This window comes from Cavia porcellus, unplaced genomic scaffold (genome assembly GCF_034190915.1).
Source record: "Cavia porcellus strain 051 isolate PalLab524CR breed Dunkin Hartley unplaced genomic scaffold, mCavPor4.1 scaffold_2, whole genome shotgun sequence".
In the NCBI taxonomy this organism is placed as follows: Eukaryota; Metazoa; Chordata; class Mammalia; order Rodentia; family Caviidae; genus Cavia; species Cavia porcellus.
The window spans coordinates 124850837-124870283 of record NW_026947485.1 but is presented as its reverse complement, the minus strand read 5'-3'; the positions used below and the strand labels follow the sequence as shown (position 1 = coordinate 124870283).

The following is a 19447-nucleotide window of genomic DNA, read 5'->3' as shown; positions in this document are numbered from 1 at the left end:
AAAGATTATAAATGTCAGCTAAAATATTCTATATGAATTTTAATTTCCTCATCCTGTGCCCATTATTATTTATAATTGTAAGTTTGCAAATGCAGTTTATTTGCACCCTGTGTATTGCCAAGTTTTACTCATGTACTTTATAAATGGAATTTATTTGAATCTAATTTTTGTAATTTAGATAATGGTTGTTTGTATTCAAATTCAAATTCGAGGGACTTCTTTGTAATGCATTTGCAATCCAAGTCATTCCCAAAAGTTGTGCAAATAGAAACAAAATAGAGTGATCTTATATGAAAACCATAGATTGGTGTCTGATCTTGTCTCCTGACTAAATCATGTATCTAGTCAGCTTGCTAAAATTCTGTCTGAAGGTCCTGAAATTATTCTCTCTCTCTCTTTTTTTTTAAAGCATTGCTGTTTTAGAGATGAGTTACTAAAAGAGAAAAAGAAAAGTAGCGATAGAGGAAGCTGGCATGGGCAGTTGTCACTGGACTCAGCTCCTTTGATCTTTTTCTAAATATAGTTTTAAAATATTGTCCAAGCCAGCTGATGTAAGCATGGGAGTGCTTCTTCATGTTTGCTTTCTTTCCCAGTGATTTCAATAATTTTTTGATGAACGAAACTACCTAAGGAGACTGAAGAAATCAGCACTCAGTTCTAATGTCAAATTGAAGTTCTTGATTCTCCAAATATTATTAATACAATGCTGATCTTAATATCAGAAGCAAATCAGTGGTCCAGGGCTAAAGTGGTAAATTTTTAATAGAGATGTCACTTATGAGTGTATCTGACTATAACATACTGGAATATCAATTTTTCTTTGAGGGTGTCATTTATCCTACTTAAATATAAGCTCTGTAAAAGAGATGTGTTAATCTGTTTTTTATTATAAGGAATATAAATATGTGTACTACACTCTAGTCAACAGATGTATTCAGAATTCAATATGCCTACTCACATTTCTTTTGTAACTGATGAGTAATATTAATAAATGAAAATTGCAAATCTGCAATAGAGCTTAACAATTAAGTGTTAAATCACTTTGTTACTAACTCTATGGTCCAGTACCATTTTCTAGATGAATAAAAAAAAGCCATTACTACATTTAAGATATATTCTGTGCTTTTGCAGCAATGTAAACAAATGTGCCTTTGAAAAAAAAATTCACAGTATAGCCACAAATCATTCGCTTCAAAATTCAAAGTGTTGTTTCAAAAAAAAAAAAAAAAAGGTTCAATTTTCAAAACAGAATATTTAAAACCTCTTTCCTGCCAGATTATGTGAATTCCACATGTTTGTTACAACTAAAATAGAAGAGCAATGGAAAGGAATTCTTGCATCTGTCTTTTGGAAGAACACATCCACTCCCCCTAGTCTGTCAGTGTCCATTAAGAAGCTGGTCATTATGAAGGAGGAGGAGGAGAGGCAGGCAGCTCTGACTCATGTGACTGCCATGTCCCGAGCATGGCATTAATACAAGCTGGCAGTGACCTTGGAGGCATTACAGGTAGACTCCTTGCAGGGATAAACTACATTTGAATGATAGTTCTACTGTGTTGAGCACAAAGAAAATTCTCCTTGGGACTTTACTGCCTTTTCTTTTACTCTAACAAAAATATTTAAAAAGTGATCCCAATAACGATTCTCTCTTTTTCTTTTTTGCTCCCTCAAATGATGGTTTACTCTAATGCAGTGCTAGTTTCAGCTTTCTGCCATTACACAGAGTTGCCATGTATTTGTCTTTTCAGAAAGCATTGTAGTTGGTTTCATATTTATTATAGATACAAGCTCAAAGTCAGATTTTATTATGCCAATCATGACCAAAGCCGAAAAATACATGTAGTGAAGTTATGGGTTGGAAACACTGACATATAAAAGGAAATTATTTAAAGAATATACTTTGTTCCATAACAAAGTGTATCACCATAGATTATTTTCATTTTGGATTTATTTAGTTTATACAAAATAAAATGAGTTTTTTATCACAATTTCCAAGATGTTTGTAATGAAAGATGTAAATACATAGGAATTTGCCACACAGGTAGAAAGCAGATAACAGAAAGTTCATGTAATCGAATGGAGAAGATTGTGACAACTAGTAAAATTGTAATCTAAGTAGAATCTTCTACTGCAGTTGTAGTCGCAGTTTAACGTGTCTGAAATGAAACACCTATGGTATAGAGGCTCTGCATAATGGAGGTTGGTTTTGGTTAAAAAAAGTCACTAAGCAGGTCATAATTTCTTACTTACAGTGGCTTCTATGTCATATTTCAGTACAGGAAATGAACAGTGACATAAAGGAAGAGTATTTTTCCCTAATATGGATTCATTTAAAAACTATTCCTTCCTGTATTGTTTCTGGGGTCTTTTCGCAATTTGAACCAGCTGTTGACAGCTGCATTTGGAGGAACCATTGACACAGGAAAATAAGACAGATTTAGTTCAGTGCTCATTATTTATAACACACATTCTAAATTGTGCATGCTGTCCAAATTAATTCATTTACGGAATAAAAGCAAGTTTACTGGTCATTGACACCATTTAATATCCCATGCGTTAGAAAGCTACTTACAATAATTTCAAGTGCACAAGGTAAATTAGTTTCAAACATAGAATGCTTAAGAATCATTTGATAAGAAGGACATGGAAATTTATTAGAGTATATCGTACTACACCGCTCCTCAATTCTCCTATGGATTTAACCTTTAATGACACCTGTTTCCAATTCATTGTCAGGTTCATGATGCAGTCAGAGGTCCTAATTATATTTACATTACTAAGGCATACACCAAATGGAAAATTAGTTATCTTACCCCTGACTGTAAATTTTAACTAAGTGATTATTGGAAGCTCATGCTCTAAAATCTTGACCACAGCAAAAAGAATTGTCCTTGAATGGGCTGTAAATATCACATCAAACAATACAACTTGAATCAAGTAAAAAGTTACATTTACTTAGTAGTTTTCGTGTGTTATATTTCCACTATGAACAGCAAAATAGTTTAGTTCAGTTTCTACAGTATGACAAAGAAAAGTCAAACAGAAACAAAACGTTCTGATCTAGTGAGAATCAAACTTTTCAAAGTTTATTTTTAGATAACAGTTTGGATCATGAATTTATTTGAGTTTGATGTATGTCCCTATCAACTGATTTAGGACTTTGCCCTATCAACTTTAAAAACAAAACGATGAAAACATTTTCTGAGAATTTTGTAAGTTCCCCTAACATATGCAGTTGTATAGTAGGAAAGATAAGAACTTGGAATCTAGAGTCAGGCTTTCTTATCTCAAAACCCAGTTTTGCTGCTAACATGCAGTGGAAAGATGGAAAAATTGTGCCTTTTTTCTGTTTTTATTTCCTTGACAGAAATATGATAGGAAAGGTGATCATGAGTATGAATTTATCCAATGGATAAATAAATTTATCCATTTATCCAGGTCAAAAGTCCAATGGAAACACATAACAAAAATAACATCTCCCGCATATGTTTATTCGGTGTTAACACTGTCACTAGGATAAATAAATATTGTTTCATGTGAATAAACTGTGAAACACAAATTAAGACCTTTTTTTTTTTTTTTTTTACCAGATTCTCAAATTTAATTGTTCAGATCTTCTTGTCTTCCCCCAACCATGTTTCCAATTCGAAACAGAATCTCACAGTATAATGATCTGGGTTTTCCCTCCAAGAGATGTGAAATCATAAACACTTTACTTACAAGAAATACATACATACATATATATATATATATATATATGTCTCTCATCTTGCAGTAGAGAAATTGCTTCTTAGAAAAAAATGAAATACAAAAGTTTAATTTCAGAATTATGAAAAATGCAGGTTAAATTTAATTGTGTAGCACATGCGGCCTGCTTAGTAATTGATCTGACTCAGTTTTTGTAGCATCTCAAGGACTTTGTATATTTTTAAGCTTAATTCCAACAGTACGACCATTTGCCACTGAGGTTTTCCCCTAGTGTCTTTTTTTTTTTTTTTTTTTTTGGAGGGGGGGATAGTATATTTAAAATAATGAACACACACAATATTTTAAATGATAGAATATGCTCATATTTGGTTGTGTAAGCAAGGAATACAGTTTAAAATTTGAAGAAAGGCTAATAGATAGTGGAAAACAAGAGACCCAGATAGAAATGGTTTTCATGTCATAAGTTTTTAAAAATTAAGTAAGTTACAAAACTAAAGGTGTTTTATAAAGTCCTGCATCCAAGTTAAAAAATAAGTTAGAAAATACATTAAGGGAGACAAAATCTCAGTACCCCACCCACTGGAATGTTCCTGAATAACTCCAATTTTGGTATCTCTAAGCCGGTTGCCGTCCACGGTGTCTGTCTCTTCCATCTCTGTCTCTCTCTCTCTCTCTCTCTTTGTGGGCGGGCCCTGGTGGTAAATGTCATCATGCACCTTCTCTATCCAGGCATTTCACTGTCATCCATAATTCTGAAACTCTTGGAAAAGAAAATGTTGATTTTCTTCAAAAATCATTGAGATCTTTTTTTTATCTATTTCTCAGTTGCTGAGCATTTGGGTTGTTTCCAAGATTCAGCTATTACAAACTGTGCTACTATAAATATGGGTGCACATATATCACTGTGGTATGATGATTTTAATTGTTCTGGGAAGATACCAGAAAGGGGACAGTTGGGTCAAATGGAATCTTTAATCCTAGTTTCTTGAAGAGTCTCCACAATGATTTTCACAGTGCTTATTCTAGTCTACAATCCCACCAATGGTGGGGAAGGGTTCCTTTTCCCCTGCATCCTCTCTTGCATTTGTTATTGCTTGATTTCTTGATGGTCGCCATTCTTTCTGGAGTGAGATGAAATCTCTGTGTTGTTTTAATTTGCATCTCTCAAATGACCAGCGATTAAATCTGATTATTAGTTTGATTCTCATAAATATGTGAAAAATTTACCAAGAAGGCTGACATATTCACTACACATTAGAGATGTTTTGTGGTTTCTGTTTTTTTTCCTTCTGAGAACTCTTTTTTTTTCCTTCTGAGAACTCTTTTTCTCCAACGTATTTAGTGAAAACTAAAATTATGACAAAGAAATCATCACAGTTTTTCCCACTTCTTTAGTTACTGTAATTTTGTGGCAGACTTTTTATTCAAAAATTGTCAGGAAAGAAACTTCTAAGTATATTTCATTTTATCTTCATCTATGATTGATACTTGTAATTGCACTCTACTTAAAAAATATTGTATTTTGTTATTTGATAGTCATCGATCACTTGTGCTCAATTGAATATAATAGAAATATCTAAATATTATTGTCACAAATTATTCAGCTGTATAACATCAGGGGATTAAAAATGAGTGAGTTGACTTTGTTGATTTATTAGAATATTTTCCTATATTAACATAAAGTTAAGAAAACATTCATTAACTAGCTTAGTTTTTTATCAGACCTGATGATTGGAAAATATTGCAATATTTTCAAGCCCAGAAATAGGCAGGAATCCAATATATGAAAAAGTCAGTAACAATGCCAAAGATGAATTTTAATGAAGTAGATTTCAAAGGACTTGGATATATTACAATGCATCCTTAGAAAAATCACTATGTAGGACAAAGGATTGCACAAGTGATTTAAAAAGTTTCATCTTAAATCACAAATACTAAAAAGGTCATAGTTGGCACCTAGTTGGGAAAGAAAAGACTTACCTGACAAATAGAAATGAAAAAAGAATTATGAGAAAAAGTAAAAAATAAAAACAGTGTGGAAATGAAAGTTCCAAGTAAGATAGACTTGAATTTGGAGAATCAAAATTGAAATGATCATTGCAAGTCTATTTAGTTTAACCAAAAATGACAAGAAAGGATAAATTAAAGTGTAACCTATTTTCAATATGGCTTATAGAATGGTCCCTGGAATATGACACTCAAAACATATTTTTCTTAAATTTTTTGTCTTTTTTGAGACAGGGCCTCTCTATGCAGTTCAGGCTGACCTTCAGCTCCCTTTGTAGCCTAGTCTGGTCTTGAACTCACAGCAATCCTCCTGCCTCAGCCTCCTAAGTGCTGGGATTACAGGCGTGAGCCACCATGCCTGGCTTTAAATTTTTATTAAACTACAAAATGAACTCATATTTCTGGTCACAGACATGAATGGTAATATCTGTATGTAAATCATGTAGAATCAAGTGACACTAAGAAACAGAGAATATCATAGAACTTCTCTTGGGCAGGTTTGATTAAAACCTAAGGTGGTTTTGATAACAGGAAGCGTTGTATTATAAGGACATTACAAGCCCACAAGCTACTATATTTATGGATTCTTGAGTAAAGACTAGTACGTAGCATAGTGACACCCTTTTAAAAGGAAATGAAAGAACCTAGGAACCACAACTCTCTTCTTTGCAGAGTTAATATATATGTGCCAAACAGTCACCATGAAATCTGTGTGTTGGACATCACAGAAAGTGCAGGGTGTGAGCCAACATAGCGTCACACAAGAGCTGGTTCTATGAGAATATTTTCATCTTCATTGATAAAATGCATAGGGTAAATAATAGGTAGAGTCTCAATTTCCCAATCTTTTTTGTTTTTTTTTTTTTTTCTGTATGATTTTCTCATTCATATATTGCGAAGATGTCCTCTAAACCACACAGATTTCAGTGGTAGCTCAAAGACTTAGTAAGAAAAAGAATTTTGTGATTAAATTCCAGACATGCTAATGAATCCTACATAAAGAGTACGTTTGCATTTGGGCCCTTGAAAGATAGGATGGGAACTCGGCATGACCTTGGTAAACAGACGAGGTGGTCAGAAGTCAGGAAACCAAGAAGAAAAAGAGTGGACTTTAAATACAAAGTGTGCAGGAGCTAGCTAGAAGCAGGTCTAACAAGAGAAAAGATACGAAATTAAAATACGTGAAAAGGTAAACATTGACTTTAGAGTTCATGTTGCATGTGAGTAATTAAAATTTAAGTTTGATAGCAGAATAAGACAAAAACCTTTCTTAAAAATTTAGGACTCCATAGCTAGAGACATGTATGACATTTGAAATGAAGCATCATAAAGGTGAGGAAACAATAAAAACTAAAGCAAGGGGGGAAAAGTAAAAGCATAGGTATAATTCAACACACAGCCTTGAAGCATGTACAGCGGGGACCTGTCCACCAAGTGCTGCCCTCTGTCCTGAGGAATGAACATAAAGCATTCCGGGAGGGATTAGCTATAAGTAAGAATTTCCTGAGTGAGAGCTGTGAAATATCAAAATAGGTTCCTGAGGAAGGTTATGCTGCTCCTTTTCCGGAAGGCCTTAAAAATAGGAGAGGTGGAATCTTTGTGAAATAATTTAGGTATGGTATTATCTGAAGGAGGGAGAAATGATATGACCCCCCATGGCCTCTGCTGATATTAATATCTGCCATTTCTCCTCTTACCTTAACTGAGTGAAAATACAGATACATATTTCCATTCAAAAGAAAGGATTTTTTTTAAACTTTTGCTCTTTTGTGTCATGGCAAGATTTATCTTACAAGGATCCATTTTAAAACAAATGGAGTGTCCAACTCCAACTGAAATTCTGCATAACAAATTTTAAGAAAACACGTTAAATCTTCATATTAACTGATTTTTTCCAAAGAGATTTGTTAGAGGTTGTATCTGTTGTTTTCTAGTCCATGAAATATAAAAACCAAATATTTTTAGGTAGTTTTGAATTTTAGACTCTTCAGAGATATATCAAATAATTTATTAAATGAAGTAGTTTTTCAATGGAAATATGTCCTTTCCTAGCATCTAAGAGTAATTGCTGTATTCTTTCTTTCCTTCCCAAAATAGTTTTAATACTTGACCCAGCAACAGGCATGAGTGATATTGACACAGAAATTACTAGAAGTTTCTTTGCTGCAAGAGGCAGTGTTTGTCAACCAGGCCTTCCTTACTGAATCAGAAATCCCAGAGATTTCCTGTTTACTGAGAGGACTTTCAGAGTTCCTGGGGTAGACCAGCAACCATTTTGAGATTTCACTTGGCAGTGAACCACCCAGCATCTAGTGTTGGATGAAATATGTCATTGTTGCCTGGGGAACTGTTGAATGACCCTAGACCGCTGTTCTCCTTAATTAGTACAATAATATATGCAAATACATAAATGAACATGTATGAGACTTACATATCTCCAGTACTGTAGTGTTCTGCCTGTGAAAATAAGAAAGAGGTCTATCATTGCACCGACTATTCCTTCTTTGCTCTTTGCAGCCTCTGATAAAGGAAGGTTACACAATAGATCAAGGAAAAAGATAGCACCAGGAACTTGTGTAAAGCACCAAAGTGTGTAAATTTTTTGGCAACTGTGAGTATAATGCTGATGATGTCACCGCTTCCAAACAATCGGTATATCTTGTCCAGTGCAAGAGGTGATCAAAATACACAGTGAATGTTTCTTTTCAAGGTTCTATGACAGTAAAAAATGCATAACCCGCTTCGAAATCCTCTTACTCAGTTCAAACACACGTATCCTCCTTGCCGTTTTCTGAAACAGTTCCGGGACTTATTTCATGAGTGTCTCCAATTGTTCTGTCATGGCTGTCTCCATGTCCTGAATCCATTGAAAGCTTTTCTCTTTCATGGTCATTTTGGCTCAGGAGAAGAGCCAGAACTTGCAGGGAGCGTGGACCTAGCGAGAAAGGTGAATGTTATAGCAGCTTGCTTTTCTGTGGGATGGCGCTCAGCAGAAGCATTAGCCTTATTTTTGACCACACCTTGCAGAAGACTTCCAGAACTGCTTTAGAAGGCGACAAGAGGGATATTGGTGGCAATGTGTCTTTTACTGTAATCATTTTTTAAAATTTTCAACATTCACTGTACTTCTCCATCACACCTAATGGGCCTCCTAAAGCTGATAAGCCTAAAATTACTTTCAATAATATATTTTAAAAGAGCTTCAATTGCACAGTTATATTCAGAGCTATCAAACACAAAGAACCCTGAAAAAGTAGAATATGAAGTTGTGAAGCAGAAACTCCAATGAAAATTGGAGATCTGTAGACCTGATTTAAAGAGATAAAGAAGGAAGAGCACGCACAGGAAGAGAAGGAGGAACAGGAGGAGCAGAAGCAGAGGGGCTGGAAAGGAGACCCAGGCGGACTGAGGGTCACTGAGGCCTGATTTGGAAACCTGTCAATGGATTTGGTCGGTTTTTTTAAATTTCTTTTTGAAGTTTTTCAGTAAATGTTTGCAGTACAGAAAGATGACAGTCCTGGTGCAGAGGTGATACACAGACACAGCAACTTCTTCTTTTTATTTCCCCTTCCCCTCCCTCCCTCCAACCTTTGATTCCCTTCCTTGAAGGAAAGAACGAGATGATTCCTCCAAACGTTGGGGCCATGACTTTGGTAATATTCTGTGGGTTTCTCTTCTTCTTCGTAAATGAAACCCATTCTCAGGAAGACACCTATTCTGAGTATTCTTTCCAGAAACTGTGATGACTCTGTGCTGACCTATGTGAGATGGCATAGTTGCCTTCTCAAGCAGCACCATTCACTTGTGCAAAACAGAAACAAACAGGGCTGCTGACGCCCAGTCGGCAGACTCTAACATTTGAAGGGGAGGCTCTAACTCAGGGAGATTCCAATGCCCCACTGGCAGAGGGAGGTAAACTCACTTTTTACCATCTGGAATAAAAGAATATTAGATGGAATTTTTTCCAAAAAAATGATTTTATCTCAGTGAACATCACTTTTTCTAGACTTTTCATTCGTAAGTACTCCTAGCTTGCAGGAGCTTGCAGCATGGAGAAGCAGCGGAATGCAGATACGCAAGTACTGGGTCCAGAATTGAATTTATTTGGGCTGAAACTGCAACTCTGACCCTCACTGTGTGATGTCATGCAAACTACTTAACCTCTCTGTTTTCTGGCTTTCTATTCTGTAAAATGAAAATGAGAGTAGCGCCTTCCTCAGAGGCTTATGTGGGGGTTAATGTGCCTACAGCTTTCATGTCTTAGTAAATATTTTATAATTCCTAGATACTACTTATTAAATTCCTACATATAAGTAGTGTTCCCAAGTGCATAATGTAATCTAGGTCTTAACTGCTTTTATTTCTTGAGGCTGAAGGGAACAAACCTTTTCATATAAAAAAAAAAAAAAAAAGTGGAAGAATACTGTATTTACCCGGGCAGCTCCATGGCTGTCAGCTAATTGTTTTTCAGAGTGATATCCTTTGAAAAGGCTTCTGACCTCCTTTTTTTTATACTTTATTGAATTTGTACAATTTGAAAACTTGAAAGGGGTCCTAGGAATTGAACCCAGCCTCCTTATATGTGTGTGAAAAATGAGCCTCAAAGGGTTTGATTGGCCTGGCGGCCTGGAGCTAGTGCGTAGGAGAAGCCAACCAAAATTCTGACCCCACATAGAGCTTTTTCTCCACCATTCTCAGTTCTTTTATGCTTAGTGCTTTGGGTCTTGGCAACAAATTGCACTCTTTCATTGCTGAATATTGCATTTATAGGGTTACTTTAGATCAACATCTGCTTTCTACACCCAAAGTCGTAGGCATACGTCTTTGCATAACTAAAAGGATGGTCTTGCAATGCTAGAGTTTCTGCTGCACGATGCGGTCCCAGTGCTGAGCTGGACCTCACCTTGGAGCTGGCCTGATGGCAGCAATTTGGGAATCAGGCAGAAGCAGCGTGCTGCTGTCTTCTTTATCTTTTATTGTTATTAGCCCATGTTTGTAGTACATGATTATGCTCCTCACAGTAAGTCATTGCGTGTACAGGGCACATCTTAATGCTTTTTTCACTTTACTCTTGCTCTCTACCCTCTCTCTCCTGCCATCTCTTGTTCCCCTTCACTTTTGCAAAAAAATCTTTCTCCCTCTTCTCTACCTAACTTTTATTTTGCTGTTTCATTTATTTGTACAGTGACTACAGATCTGTGCAGATAAATTGCTTAATCCTCTGCGTTCTGATTTTCAGCCTAGAATAGGAGAAGTCCTACACCCAAGAGATCAGCCTTCCAAACTTATTTCCTGACTCTTTTTTTCTTTTTAAAGAAACACTTTATCTGCATCTTTAGGATCCAGTAATCTTTGGAATCTGCTTTTTGGAATGCTAACTCTAGCCCTTTGGGATTTCCAAGGAGGACTCCAAGCCTGCCTATTCCCATGACTTTAGGTTTGAATCAGGGTAACATAAACTCATTGTAATAACTTCTGGCCTGTAGCAGTGTGGCCCTTTTTACAGGGAAGGTACTGCAATTCTTTCCATGTAGTGTTATCTGCCCAGGGTGACTTGGGCTATCCTTGAGAACGGCCTGGGACAGCATGTGCTGAGATAAGGAGTGTCCTACCAGGCCTTGGGCTCAGAGCTGTCACCTCAGCAGTCACTTGCCTGGCCCTGTCTGGACCCAGCGGGGAAGGCATTGTGCCCTTCTGAGAACACCTCTGCTCCTAGCTGCCTGACAGTTTTCCTTGCCACATCCTCTCCCTTCCAACCATGGGCAAAAGGAGATAAAGAAAGGTGACAAAATGAAGGAGGCAGTGCAGAGTCTGCGAGCAGGGAGGAGAACCAGGTTCTTGCACCGTGAGCCTGGGTGTGCTCAGTTGTGACAGGTGTTCGTAAATGTAACCCAAGAGCCATCTCGCGGGATAGAGAAGGAGGGAGGTGAGAAAGCAGTATGAAATACGGGTTTGCACTGAAAAGAAAATCAAATGCTATATAATTATCTTCTGTGATTTATTTAGTAGGCAAGAAAAATAATACAGTTTTGATTATAAAAGCTTCCCAAATGTATGAGTCTTTTCTCAGTATATTTGGTCACTTATAAACAACAGTATTGATTTAGGCTTCATAGCAAGTTATATAATTTGCCTTATTTTAAAACTGATGAATTACGTTTATGGTATAGGGAATAAAAAGGCTTAGAATGAATGATAAAATTTAAATCGTATACTTTTCTCCCAAAACAATCCCAAACGAGGAAGATTTTGAATGTGTTCCTTCTATTCCTTCAGCGAAGTATCATTGCAGAGGAAATTTTGACCCAGTCCCCTTAAAATACTTCAGGTTTCACTGAATGTTTCTGTGTCGCAGTTTTTTAATGGAAGTGTGAATCCATCATCCTGCACTCTTAACTCCCTACCTATTAAAATTCATAACCCTTAAATTTGTATTTTTCCACTTAAAATGCCTTGATTTTAAAAATACTAGCTAATTCAATTTGCCTATTCATTTCAAGTTGGAAATTAATCTGTTTTGCTTGAGGCTACATAACATTCTCTCATTAAATAGGGGTGTCCAAAGAAATGTATATCCAATACCTGAGACATTGGGATTTTCAAATATTGCTGAGATCTTAATCAAAACTCGACTGATTGCCTGGGAGTTGGGTCCTTTGAGAGAGAAAATAAGTCAACCTGCCCAGTGACTAAGATATACCAGGAATGCTGTGAGATTACTTATGTCTGAAAGTTTAAAAAAGTAATGTTTATATAATTCTGGATTTTATAGTTGCAGAAATCTTGCATTATATTTACCAGATTGTTCATGATGCTGTCCATATTTAGCATGGAGAAATGAATTTATGTTCTCCAGAACTGTTTCCAGCAGGAAACACTGCTTTTATGACACTTTCATGATTTAAAGGAAGACACATCTTTGGATTTAATTCACATCAATTTAGAACACTTTCATGTTACACTGTACTGTTGGTGATCCAAAGTCTATAATTATTTTAAATTATGTAATATCAAAGCAAGGAAAACAATTTACATAATTAATTTAGGAAATTGACTTGCATTTCAAATGATGTTTCTGGATGAGTGAGGTTCCACTTCTTAGTTTGAGTCTGACAACCTCACAATAGAATAAGGATGCTTTCCTTCTTCTGCAAGTGGAGAAACTAAACGTTGGGCAGCTATGATATGGCCAAGTTTGTCCCACCAGCGACAGGCAGAAATGCAGTGTATTCCTCGTCAAACAGTGCTTTCCTCCGTGGTGGCGCAGGCCTTTGCTCAGATGCCAGCTTTTCAAACAACCCTTCCTGATGGTGACTTTGTACGTGTTCATCTTTGGTCTTGCCCGCTCAGTCATTCTCCAGCCCGCTGGGCTGTGGTATTTTCTGGAGAGTATTTTTATCTGAAGTCTTCATATGAGTGGGTTTCCCTCGTGTCCTTTTATAATATAGGCATCACGGAACCCAGGACCTTCTTTATCTTGTTCCTGTGGTGCCCAGCTGCCTTTTGGCCTCTGTGACTCATGACTGAAGGTCTCTGTTGCTGTCTGTGTTGGTGATCATCATGATGTCTCCTGATGGCAGAGTAAACCAGGATGTGATTGAGTGTGTAGTTCGAGCGAGTGTGTAATTTAAAATCCACTGTCAGAGTACCCCAAACGTGTGACCCAAGCCTGACTGCTCCTGAGCCATGGCAGGGAGCCTGGATCCTGTCCTGACAGAGGATCTGCGCGGCATGTGAACTCCTTCATCTCATTTCTGGCATTTATTCCTGCCCTTCCTGACCACCACCCTTTCCAAAAGCTCTAAAGTATTCAAACCACCCTTGCATGTGTCCCGGGGACAGGGGGGCAGGAGGCCGCCGTCCTGGAGTTTGCGCAGATAAAGGAAGGATATCGTTTGGAGAGGCACGCTGTAACTACAAAGTGCATCCTGAAGGCCATTTCGCTCACAATGAAGGTCTGTGTTTTAAAATAGCCCTATAACAAAGTAACTACAGAGTTTTGGCAAGGGCTTCAACTATTTATAGAACTAAGAAAGGCATGTAAATAGCGCCCTAGTACCCAGTTCTCCCTTGCCATAACCCCAAACTTATAAGAAGCCCTGTAATTATATTTTTCTACTTAAAAAAAAAAAAAAAAAACACATAGTAGCCATTATCAGTTTAACCATGCGGAAGCTCAGGCTGAGATTTCTTTTTTAAATGCATAGTTTTTGATTTTCAACAGCTGCACTGGGTCTTTAATCATATATTATCTTTATGAAGCCTTTTTCTAACATATGTTAATTGGCTGTTTTCTGTGACAAATTATGAGCTCTTACTTTGATGAGGTTCAATTGCAATCATGTTGGAGTCGAGTACGGAGAGTTTCCACCCCTGCTGGCTCCTCGAACCACTACAAACATCCGCGCCTAGCTGCAGTGCTGAGTAATGGCAGGATTTCTGGCTGATTTCGCTACATGTTTTTTTTTTTTTTTTTTTTTTTTTTTCCACAGGATATTTTCAGCTTCTTTGTACTAAATCTGTTGCAGGGTTTGCCCTTTTTAGCAGAAGCGTGCTCTAAAATTAACATCAAATCTTATTGGAGATTACTATAATACAGTGAGAAATATTTCATAATACCACGCCCTGGCGTCTGTTTTGGTTTAGTTGAAATTTCAGTACATTTATTACACGGTTTTTTTTTTTTTTTTATTTTAAGTCAGTCTGGTGAGTTTGGTGAGCATTTTCTCCGTCAGCAAGTTGTAACAAATCCTTTCAGTTTTCCTCATTTTAGGGAAAATATTACTTATTGAGTAGGTGATCAGATTATCTATTCAGCTATAATAAAAATGGATAAAACTTTTTCTGGGTGTTGCCAAGTACATCCAAGTTTCTAAAATGTGATTGTACTGTATTTCTTTTGTTTCTTTGTAGTTACAGCTATTGGGCAAGCAATAAGCAGTGGTTTCATTGTAATAAAATAATAAAAGTGGTGTTTCCTCAGCATAAGTGTTCTGTAAGATGTTGACAGCATCCAGCCCAGTTCTCTGTCCTAATGTCAACTTTTAATGTGTGATTACAAAGAGCAGAAATGTTCTGATCCATCTGCTCCAAGAACAGTGACACATAGCTCGCATCAAATACAAACAGATGATCCATGATAGCTATGATTAACAGATACAAAAGCAACAGTGAATTTGTTTATGTTCACAGGCAGGTCCTTCAGATCACTGAATAAGAACACCAGTCAGAGTGGGGTTAGTGTGACTATTTCTCCCTTGTTATCTAGGGTAAAGCCTGCTATCCCAAATATCAAATAGGGTGTCAGATTTCTGTACTGGTACTCTGAGAATAAGGTGGGCTAGATGTGAGGAGACGCTGCTCCTTCCCGGAGGCTGTTTTTAATCAGTCCTCTCCCTGGAGTCACACACAATCAATGAGCTCTAAATCCTGGAGCTACCTGCACTGCAGGAAGACCTGAGAATGCCATTACAGAACTTGCAACTGAGCATATATGAAAAAACTAAAGCAAAAATTAAGGCTGAGAAAGGTTAACTTCAGAAGACTTTGATAGTATTTATTTGTTTATTTGCAGAGAGGTAAAAGAGACAACTTTAAATGTTAAAAAAAAAAATTAAACCCAACTTCTAAATGGAGACACTCATGAAAAGTTATTACTGGTTGGTGTTAACCAGAACAGTGTAGACCTGCATATTATATTGAGAATGAACATAGGGGTCGGTGTCAGCATCAGCGAATGAATGTAAAGTGTCTTCTTCCGGAGTGGCCCTGGCAGCTAGAAAGAGTGGCTTCCTATGGTCCCATAGTACCTGAGTGTGACTTCAAAGTCAGTTGGTGCAGTTTCAGGAGCTGATGTACACAGGGAATTGCGGTTCCACTTGATAAGACGCATACTTAATTGGCTTTAAGGAAATAAGCCAAGGTAAAGAACCATGGGTAAATGAAACGGAGAACTTAACACCGACCTACAGAAGCCATGTATCTTTTGGGGGCCAGTTGAGATCCTTTCATGACTGCTGTCAGAAGATCAGATTTATCTCTCCTTATAAGAAGACCACAATGGGATGGAGTTAAACAAATTGTCATCAGAGGTTTCAGGTGAACAAACCTTAATTAGGTGGATTAGGATGCTGTAATCGCTGGGTTCCATATTGTGCCCTCTATAATAGGAATCTTCTGTATTTTGAGAGATTATTATGGCATTCTGAATATCACATGTATGAACGTAAGGTTTTGATCTAAAATTTCTTCATGTTTAAGGTTTAGAGGTACAAATAAATGGCATTCAGTTTAAATGGTAGATGCTTACCAAGCATTTCTCCTTAATGTATAAAAAAAAATACACCAGAAGAATGGTATTTTTCCCATTTTTAAGGCCATTTTAATCTGTTAAACAATTTGCAAAAGAAAATAATGACAGAAACAAATAATTTTTCAGGGACATAGTTTTCAGTATTTTATGCAATGCTTAACTACCCAGGGAAAGCCTTTATTAGAAAGTCTTTTCACCATTTGCAGCACAATCTCAATAATGAGATTATTTACGAGTGATAATGCTCAGAACTACTCAAGTGTCTGAAAACGGGCTCTGGTTGTTTTATCCGCACATTCTGAAAGCCCAAATGTGCTTTCCACATGCCATGGGCATGCAGGCATGCGCACGAATCTATAAGAACACTGAAAAATGCAACTGACACATGGAAGCTTCTTGAAGATGCTTCCATTTTCACTGTGTAGCAGGAGGTTAAAGGCAAAAGACTGAGAAAATAGTGACTATGATTTTGCCCCTGCTCACGGGCTCACGCCTGAGAATTCAGGGCTTTTGTCACAAAGAGATGAGAATGCACAGTGGTAACTTGTCCTGCTCCAAGCCCACCTTGCTCTGGAGCCTGGCACTTCTCATTCGCCCCGTGTGTGCTATACGGTGCTTAACCTGCTCTGTTCAATAACAGCAGTGACAACAACAAAATACCCAGCTGCATATGCTTGAGGAGAGATGCAGCTGGAGGGCAGACCTCAGCCCGCGACGCTGCATGCCTGGCCGCTCGCGCTTTGTGCTGAAGACGGTATAGGCTTTACCTTGGTGGTGAGCCCAGCCACATCACTAAGAGGGCCCTGCACAGCCTGGTGGCTGTGCTGTTGTGAAAAATTAGGGCAACAAAGACATGATAAAATCCCGAATTAATTGCTTAGTCTGATGTGGAAATGCTGAAATCTGTGATGTGGTTGCGGAGCATTGAGACCATTTGGAGTTTATTTTGGCGTGGGGAATGCAGAATGCTCTGTTAGCCACAGCGGGAGAAAATGCCCAAGACAGACGATGACATGGGTAACTGTGACGGGAAAGCTGTGTTTCCCATGTGTTTGTTAAACTGCTTCTAACTTCTAACGTGATGCACTTGTGCAAAGGTGCGTGTCTCCTAAACCTGAAGTTATGTAAATAAAATGATTTAGGTAAGTGTTAATGGACAGTTAGGCCCACTTATTAAATTAATTGCAGGAGTTTTCAAAACGAGTTTCTTTTTAGCCTTATTATATTTCTGACATACATTTCATCTTTTTGTCCTTGGGGAGAGATATTAAAGTAGGACTTAGCAGCATTAACAGAGAGTTTCCAGCAGCTGTGGTCATTGGGAAAATTGATGTATTTCCCTAGTTATTTCTGCTTTTGCAGCCTGAAGCTTTTCTGTGGCTGATAACTTAAGAGAGACTTCTTAAATTTTATAATGCTGTAAATTTGTCTTGAGTGGTGACTATTGTTACAAGACAAACGAAGCATTATCTTTTAGAAGCAGCTCATCATTAGCTTTGCAAAGTGAGGTCCTCATGGTGTCCTTCAGGATGCAGGTCTCCATGGATAGTGATTTTCCTTGGCGGTGGCAGGCCTTTTAGACACAAACAGCCCGCCATACACACGTGCTGTTGGTTCACCACCGAAGGTCTTTTTACTCCATAATATGGCTTTCGATTTACATCCCCAAACTGAAGGTGTCTCACAGGGCAAAGCCACTCTGCTGCTCACTGCTGTGTCTCCAGGGCTTTGTGTACGGTATCACATTGAACAGTCATTGCCGCCCTGCACATGAAAAGGTGTCTCTCTGGCTGGAGGTAGGAAAAGGAATCGGTAGCTGGATAGAGTCCCATCACCAGTCAGCAGCTACCCAGCCTCTAAGGACAAGCTGGAATTCAAACCCACTCATGTTCTCCCTCTCAGTGTAGCTAATTCCTGCTCCACACATGAGCTGCTGTCTATATGATAAAGGACTGAGATGTGGTTACCGACCTGTTTGGGTAAACTCTCCAAAAAGCAAATTCTTAGTAGCAGTCATTTTAAGAAGAGGCAACCTTTAATGCACTGCCATGCTTAATCAACTAGCAGTGACTAGCTCTCACCCACTGTCTGCCTGGCATTGGATAAATACAGAAGATGCAAAGGGCAAACAAAACACACTAGGCAGACAAACAGTTTCTACTGTGGCCAGGCCTACAAAGCAGGGACACTGGGTGCTCTGGATGCACCATCGAGGACTTAACATGACTGAGACATACAGTGCTTCTTTAGAGGATGAAATGAGCTGAGACACTACAAAGGAGAAGTGAAGGAAGCACAGTAGAGAAGGCACATTCCAGGTAGGAGGAATGGCAAGTGCAAATGTCCTGTGGTGGGAATGAATTTGACACGTGTGAGGAGCTGAAGAAACAGCCTATCTTGTATATTTTTTGCATGTGTAATGTTTTATGATTGAGACTTGGAGATGACTCAGAATTCATCATGTTGATATGAAATTGGAGGAAATTGTGAAACTAACCTTGGATTTGGCATGATGGTACTCAGGCAGGTGGGAAGAATAGCTGTTCTTTAATTACCCTTAGAAGAATAAGTCTGGCTCTGTGACCTTAAAGTGAATTGTTTGCATTCATAGTGGTTTTATAGAACATAGTATAACACACATAGCAAGCTTAGAGAGCTACAAAGTGGCTTTCAAGACCAAGGAAACACTCCTCAACCCATGACATAGTCAAGCACCAAGAAGAAGAATAATTCAGTAATATTATTTGAAGTTGAGAATAGCTCATAAGGAAATAGCATACAAGTTCTGCTGTTCTTTTTAACCAAAATGTAATTGCACACCTCGTGTCTTTTGAACAAATCATAAAGTGGAAAGTTGAATGTATCTAAGTGAGACACCCTGGGCAAGGTTTTCACCCACCATGGTAAGGAATCATTTAATCGTTTGTCTTAGTAAAAGCAGCCTTGCAGCTACTGGCCTGTCCCAAGCGTCTCCCTTCCATGTATTTAACAGCATTATTCCTTGTTGTGTGCTACCCTGTGCTTGATTTTCAGCAATGGAAATGGAAAGCAATGAAAAAAATTATTTTCTAATATGAATAAAAGAAGCCCGAATCCTTGCTTTGCAAATTGACATCACATTTCCACTGTTTTATCCTTGTTCCTGGGCTGTTTTTATTTAAGTGACGGCATTGTACTTACTGTAGCAAAATACATGCTTGGCAAGGATAATTTTAGCAGAAGAGAATTAATTTCTTCCCACATCTTTTAATGTGGCATGGCAGTCTCACTCTCAGATCAAAACACATAACTGAAGGTTATGTTTAATTTCTAAATCAAAGTATTGTGGGAAGATGATTGAAATCTGAGATGAGTCACAATCACTTAATATGTGTCTTTCTTCCTACAGAAAGTTTATGGTAGACTGCCGTTTCCACATTA

General features: G+C 37.7%; 1 protein-coding gene across 15 annotated transcripts in view; it reads left to right on the top strand.

Moving 5' to 3' along the window:
* Mef2c (myocyte enhancer factor 2C) overlaps positions 1 to 19447 on the top strand; it is a 163681-nt gene that overhangs the window by 50701 nt on the left and 93533 nt on the right. The window lies entirely within an intron of this gene.